Source organism: Sus scrofa, chromosome 7 (assembly GCF_054392235.1).
Source record: "Sus scrofa isolate SSC_HxYL_T2T_F1_AM1 chromosome 7, Sscrofa_HxYL_maternal_Yorkshire_Landrace_v2.0, whole genome shotgun sequence".
Taxonomy (NCBI): domain Eukaryota; kingdom Metazoa; phylum Chordata; class Mammalia; order Artiodactyla; family Suidae; genus Sus; species Sus scrofa.
This window is the reverse complement of record NC_139389.1, coordinates 117877835-117884714: the sequence shown is the minus strand read 5'-3', so window position 1 is coordinate 117884714 and position 6880 is coordinate 117877835. Positions and strand designations below refer to the sequence as shown.

The window sequence follows — 6880 nt, the reverse complement described above, 5'->3', positions numbered from 1 at the left end:
GCAGCAAGGACTTTCACTCTAGATAATGATTTTTTGTAAAATGGACATAAATTTTTCCAGAAATCAAAAAAATAAAAATTGATACTTAGTATGTTTAAAAGATTATAGTGCATGTAATTCTCCACATTTTTTGAGAATAATGTTATAGTCCTAATTTCTGAAAATATCCATAATTAGATTTTTTTTTTGGCCATGCCCTTGGCATGTGGAATTTCCTGGGCCAGGGACTGAACCCTCACCACAGCAGGGAACTGAGCCACAGCAGTAACATTAACAGATCCTTAACCAGCTGTATCACCAGGGAACTCCCATAACTCGTTTTTGTAGCATGATTTGCGAACTCTGTTCTATTCTTGATACCAGTCTGACACCAGGATTTCTAATTCCATCTGTTGCTTGAATCTAATTTATACAAAAGAGACACACAGGGAAGCACACTGTACCTGTTCTACCTTCCCAGAAGGGAAAAGGCTTTCTTTGACTCTTCTTTTTCAAGCACATATGGGAGCCAGCATAGAGATAAGATATACCTTTCTATTAAGTCATACAACAGCTATCTCTACAGAAACGACTGATCTGTTTTAAAGAGGAGCAGCTAAAAAGGGGACTGATTTGTGCTAGGTTCTGCATGGTAGAACCTAGCACAAATCAGTAGAGGACTTTCTGTTTAATGTGATCAGTGTAGCAGGTATTGATGTGCTATTTGAGTATCTATGTACATGAGAACATTTTTATCTGGCAGTATTGTTATTTGAGAATTCCCCAGCGTAAAGAAGGAGCACCCACAATATCTACAATGAGATGTCTTTTCTCCTCTTTTTATGTTTTCAGGAGCATATCTCAATCTTTTCCATTGTGACTCTTTCCAGTAAATTTTCACTAGGATTTACGTAGAGAATAAAGTATATCTCAAAATCAAAGAAGATTGAGAGCCTTGAAGGACTGATTACAAGCTTGAGAATTTTTTAGCAGTGCTCAAAGATATGGTTAAAAAAAAATTCTGGATTAGTGGTGAATTACGGTCATGGTGAAAGCCAGGATCTCAAAAAGGATTGGAAATAACTGGGTCAAAAAATTGTGTTACAAAATGCGGTTTGGGAAGGGAAATGGATCAGAGATAGAAGTTCATGTGTATTTGGGATTTTGTAAACATTCCTGGGATTTTCTTCAGTAGTATTGTTTACAATTATATTATTTTTTTGCTAAGACAATTTTTTTTAATCCAAAGTGTGTTTATTGGGATGGTTTCCCATTTATCATGGTTCAGAGTGTTTTTAATGCTGCTCCTGTCTGAAAGAGCATCCTTTTGTCAGCCTTGCTTTTCCTCCCTAGGCTGGTAGAGGACAGTGGAACAGCAAACACACAAACCTACTGATCTGTACCCGGCTAGAGAGGAAGGTGATTTTAATATCCCAGGCATTTTACATCCATGAAATAGGAACTGGGGCTCTGCACCAGGTGCTTTTTCTTATGGCTTCTTTTCTCCTCTTCTGGACAGGGCTGAAGGAGATCCTTTATGAGAGGCAAGGCAAGTTCTCGTGGGGAGGTCGTCACCTCTGGAAAAGCCTAATACTATTCTTGTCCCATGAGTGATTATCACCAAAGTGATAATTGTATCTTCACTGAATGATAATTGCCAACTAGATGAACAAAAATATCAGAGTTCTAGAGGGCATAATTTATAGAAAATGTGTCTATTTTCAAACTGACAAAGTAAGGTACGCTTACTTAAAATTATTCATTAGATGGCCACTCAGAAAGTAAATATAGAAATGTCTTCACCTCTCGTCAATCTTTCCCTTGATATACAACAACTATTACAAATGTGTTAAGCTGCATGTTAATATATGTAACCTGCATAATACCTTATTATCTGTCACCCTGTCTTGACAAGGTTATAGTATTAGCTTACCAAGCCATCAAAATTAAAAGGAATTTAACATTGTTGTTTTCACATAACATGAAAGTAGCAAGTATCATTATTTAGGGAAAACAAAATGTCTTAAAATTGCTTTACTTTTTTATTTTCCTCCAGGCTCGTTCTTGATACAGCTGATTTGATGTCTCACTCAAGTTCACACTAATGAGTTTCACATCAAACAGCTGAATTGCTAGAATCTCTCATTTTCCTTCTTTAACTCAGCTGTTTGTAAGTGGAGCACAGTTTCTCAGCTTTCTTTCAATTTTTCTGTTGTTTCATGACTAAAATCCTGTACCCCAGAAAGGAGGGTCAGGAAGCTGATCAAACATGGATAAATCTTTCTTAGTGTATAAATACCCTAAATTGAATACATTCTTTCAGTTTTCCACTTTTTCTTCTGTGTACATGTGCAGAGATGTACACAACTTATCATGCATACCTTTAATTTGCAGTTTTAACTTTAAGCATTTACTTTTCATTTATGCCAAAGAGTGTCATGGAAATGAGGTTCTTGCATTTAGAAATAAGTAATAATTTAATTTACTGAAGAATAATTATCCCCCTTATGTACTGTAAGAATATTTCTGAAAGAAAATAAAAACACTTTCCATTTTCAGTAACACCTGAGTCAGAAATGAAAGCTAATATTTACATAAAGAGACAAGATCTTTAAATGAGAAAATCTTTGGGTTTACTTCTCAGCTGATAAAACAAGTTTCTGATGACTAAACAGAAAACAGAAGTTGGAATTGAGCCATATGTGGGATTTGTGGGGAACAAAAGTCTAAGCAGTTTTGCCAGCAATGGAAGGTTGGGAAACAAACCAATTTCTTTGTACTGCAAGTGCTGTGTTGTCTGGTTTGTTTAATATTTGAGGTTGACACATCACACATTGCCGAAGTGACATGCTGAATGAACTTGAGTGTAGATAGAAACTACTAACAAGCCAAGGGCTCTGCCCTCATTTATGAGTCATCAGTGGTAAAAAAATAACTGTGGATCTGTTTGTCTGGAAGAATTTCCAAACTTGTCTGGATATTGTGATCATGTTGTGAGTATGCCATGTCGTCTGAGAAACTTGAAACAATATTATTTTAAAGCAATATGCCAAGAATTGAGATAATGCAGACATATATTCATATTTGGACAAGTGACATCTTAATTAGACTGAAGCAATATGTTTCAGACAATTGAAAGATTTGAGGTCTCATCACACAAAGCTATCATTAAGAGCAGTTTAACTTCAACCCCAGCATGAGGTCACGTAGAGTATAAAGTCATGCAACCCATCTGGTAGAGAATCATGGAATGAAATGGGGTTGTACTGCTTGTTGTGACATTTCAGATCACTGGAATATGATTTAGATAAACTATATTTTAGTTAAATCTGCGTTGATGGAAGGAATGATAGAAAGAAGGAAAGAACATAGGAAGGGAAGAAAGGAGGAAAGAAGGACAAAAGGAAAGGGAGAGAGGGAGGGAAAAGCAAGGAAAGAAAAGGGACAAGAAGGAAAAGAGAGAAATTTCCAAATAAATGTAAACTGAGCCTAATAAAATGAACTGAGGAACTAAGTGTTGTAGTCAAAAACAGTAAATACCCTTTACTATAAAGTGGTTGGGACCTAACTTAGTGAAAACTAACTGAATTAACAAGAAAGTTTTATTGTATATTTGTAATAATTTAAGGAAGAAATTTACTTTTTGTCTTATTTGCAATTATCTCTGATTTAGATATCTTTCTGCTGATGGATCATATATGGTCCATTTGGGGATTCAACTTTTATAAAAGTGTGGAATATGAGTCTTGGAAGCTCTCTTCAAGATCATCATGTCTAATTTGTGAAAGAAAAGTAGCCACTGAATTGAATCCTGGTGGGAACTACTTTAGAGAATGTCTAAATGAAAAGAGTCAAGGATCCAACTCCAGATAGTCAAGGATCCAACTTATTGATGGTACTGTTTTTACATAGAGAAAAAGAAAGCAAAAGCAGTTCACTTATTGAAGAACAGGATTGTCCTAACCTGATTAACCAGTCTTGGAGCCAGATTAAAATAACGCAGTTAAAGTCACTGTTGATCACTTTTTTTTGTACACTGGTTTCATGTTTGGGAACTATTAATGAAGTATAGATTAGGAAAGATTAAGAGTAGAATTTACAGAACTGTAGCATCATATGGATTGCAGTTACCACAGATAAAATGGCACAATAAAATAGCAGAATTTAATTTTTTTACATAATATTGTCATGTGTTATATAAGCTTAAGTCTACTTCAAACTGTATTTGTTAAGAGAATTTCTTGTATACTTTTCTGTAGTATCTAACTCACCTAACCATATGGATCACTGCTAATAAACCAGTAGTTTACTAGCCCATCAATGATGTTAATTTAAAATGCTAAAACCTGGAGTTCCCTCATGCTTCAGCAGTTAATGAATCTGACTAGCATCCATGAGGATGCAGGTTCAATCCCTGGCCTTGGGTTAAGGATCCGTCATTGCTGTGAGCTGTGGTGTAGGTCATAGATGCAGCTCGGATGTGGCATTGCTGTGGCTGTGGTGTAGGCCAACAGCTACAGCTGCAATTCAGCCCCTAGCCTGGAAACCTCCATATGCTGCTGGTATGGCCCCTAAAAAGAAAAAAATTAATTAACTAATTAATTAAATAAAATAAAAATAAAATGCTAAAACCCTCACCATAGCAACTGAAGGAACTCAATAGCAAATCACACATGGTTTAGGCCTCCTTCCTAGGGAATGTAGTTTTAAGACCATATTTCCCAATATTTTAAATATTTCTGTCCATGATAGCAATGATAACCTTTGTCAACTGCTCCTCACTAGTACTCCACTACCTAACAGCACCAGATATTCATTTTGGAGGTGATGTGGTTATGGGAAATTTGGCACCATCCCTGCCTTCTAAGGTGAAGTGAATGACATCAGCTAAGTCAGCCAGTCCTCCCATCCTTCTAATCACCACACTAGGGTCGAATGAGGCCATGAGCCCTAAGCCAGGACAATCATGTGGAACCTCTTAGAGGAAGCAGTTCCTCTAGGAAATGCTGCACCTATCATTAATTGGGCTAGAATCCAGCCTGAAGACAATGCGACACTGCAAAAGGCAAATGAGAGTGAAAGAACTGGGTTATTTGATATCCTTGCTCTGATACTTTCACTTTCCATAGCCAGGGAATCATATGAATCAAGTTATCTTATTTATGCGAATAGTTAATGTCCATCCATGAAAGGTATAATACTTTTATTTATTGGTACTCTACTTCTCAACTCATGATGAGTTTCTAGCACACATCAAATAAATTTTTGATATAAATGATGGCTAGTGGCTAAGGAATCAAAAGTATAAATATAAGGGCCAATTTATCACTGGAAATCTATACAGTAAGGAGGTTGTTTTGACTGAAACTAAAAGTTTGCATAGAGGGATAATAAGACCCAGTGTTGGTCAGAACAAATATGGCCTCTATAAATATGTTGATTTCCTGTTTATTCACCTCAACTATTTTTTCTTTTCGTGTTTTTCCTTTCCTTTTCTTCTCTTCTCCTTCCTCTTCCCCTTCTTCCCATCCTTCCCCCTACCTTTCTTCCCATCTTTCTCCTTCTCCCCTTCTTCCCCTTCCCCTCCTTCTTCTTCTTCTTCTCCTCTTTGAATACCAAACTGTATAAAGGCAACAAAATGTACGTTGTACTAGTGTTTTATTTGTTCTTTTAATTAAAATATAAGATTTTAAAAAGGACATAAGGGAATTTAAGCATTCGCTTATTGTATTAATAGAAGTAAGTTCAGTATCTGACATTGACTAAATACCTAGTTTGAGTGAATAATCAAATGTTTTAATTTAGTGCTGCTCTATATAAGAATATAAAGAAAACAGTGCTTTCTTTCTTTCTTTCTTTTCTTTTTTTTAGTCTTTTTGCCTTTTCTAAGGCCACTCCTGCGGCACATGGAGGTTCCCAGGCTAGGGGTCGAATCAGAGCTGTAGCCACCGGCCTACACCAGAGCCATAGCAAAGCGGGATCTGAGTCACGTCTGCAACCTACACCACAGCTCATGGCAATGCCAGATCCTTAACCCACTGAGCAAGGCCAGGGATCGAACCCGAAAACTCATGGTTCCTAGTCGGATTCGTTAACCACTGAGCCACGATGGGAACTCCAGAAAATAGTGTTTTCTGATGGAAGTTATATCATGGTTATTTTTTAGGAACGTGATGGCTAAGGGTCACTTTTCTTCCTTCCTATTCTAAGCGATGCTTTCCCATTGTTATCATGTTCCAGTGCAATGCTCATTTGTATGGGAACAGTGCACATGGGTGATGAATTCACCACAGTTAGTTTTATGTGCCAACATGACTAAGTCATTGAATGCCAAGATATTTGATTTACCATTACTCTGGATGTATTTTTGAGGAGGTTTCTGGATGAAATTAATATTTGGTGTGGTAGGCTGAGTGCCCTCCCTAATGTGAATGAGTCTCATATAATCCATTGAAGATATGAACAAAAAGTCTAGTAAGAGAATTCTTTTGCTCTCTGTCTCTGTCTCTTCCTGACTATCTTCAAGCTGGGACATTGGTCTTCTGCTTTCAGCTACAAACACAGCCTGGAACTTATACTACTGGCTTTCCTGATTCCAAGTCTTTGGACCAGAATCAGAACTATGACATTGGCTTTCTGGGTCTCCAGCTTGCTGATTAAAGATTTTGGGACTTCTCAGCCTTCATAACCAGGTGGACCAATTCATTGTAATAAATTTCTTTATTAAAAATAGTACCTACCGGTTCTGGTTTTCTGGAGAAGACAGACTAATATATATAGGTAGGTAGGTAGATTGATAGATAAATACCAAGTGGGAATATGTGGAAAAGATGCAATAAAAATGGTTCTGGTTTTCTGGAGAAGGCAGGCTAATATATATATATATATATATATATATATA

At 36.7% G+C, this 6880-nt stretch overlaps 1 pseudogene; it reads right to left on the bottom strand.

Annotated features, from left to right (window-relative positions):
- Positions 1-1274: 1274 nt before the first annotated feature.
- On the bottom strand, positions 1275-6514 carry LOC146401872 (small ribosomal subunit protein eS27 pseudogene; annotated as a pseudogene).
- Between the last annotated feature and the right edge of the window lie 366 nt (positions 6515-6880).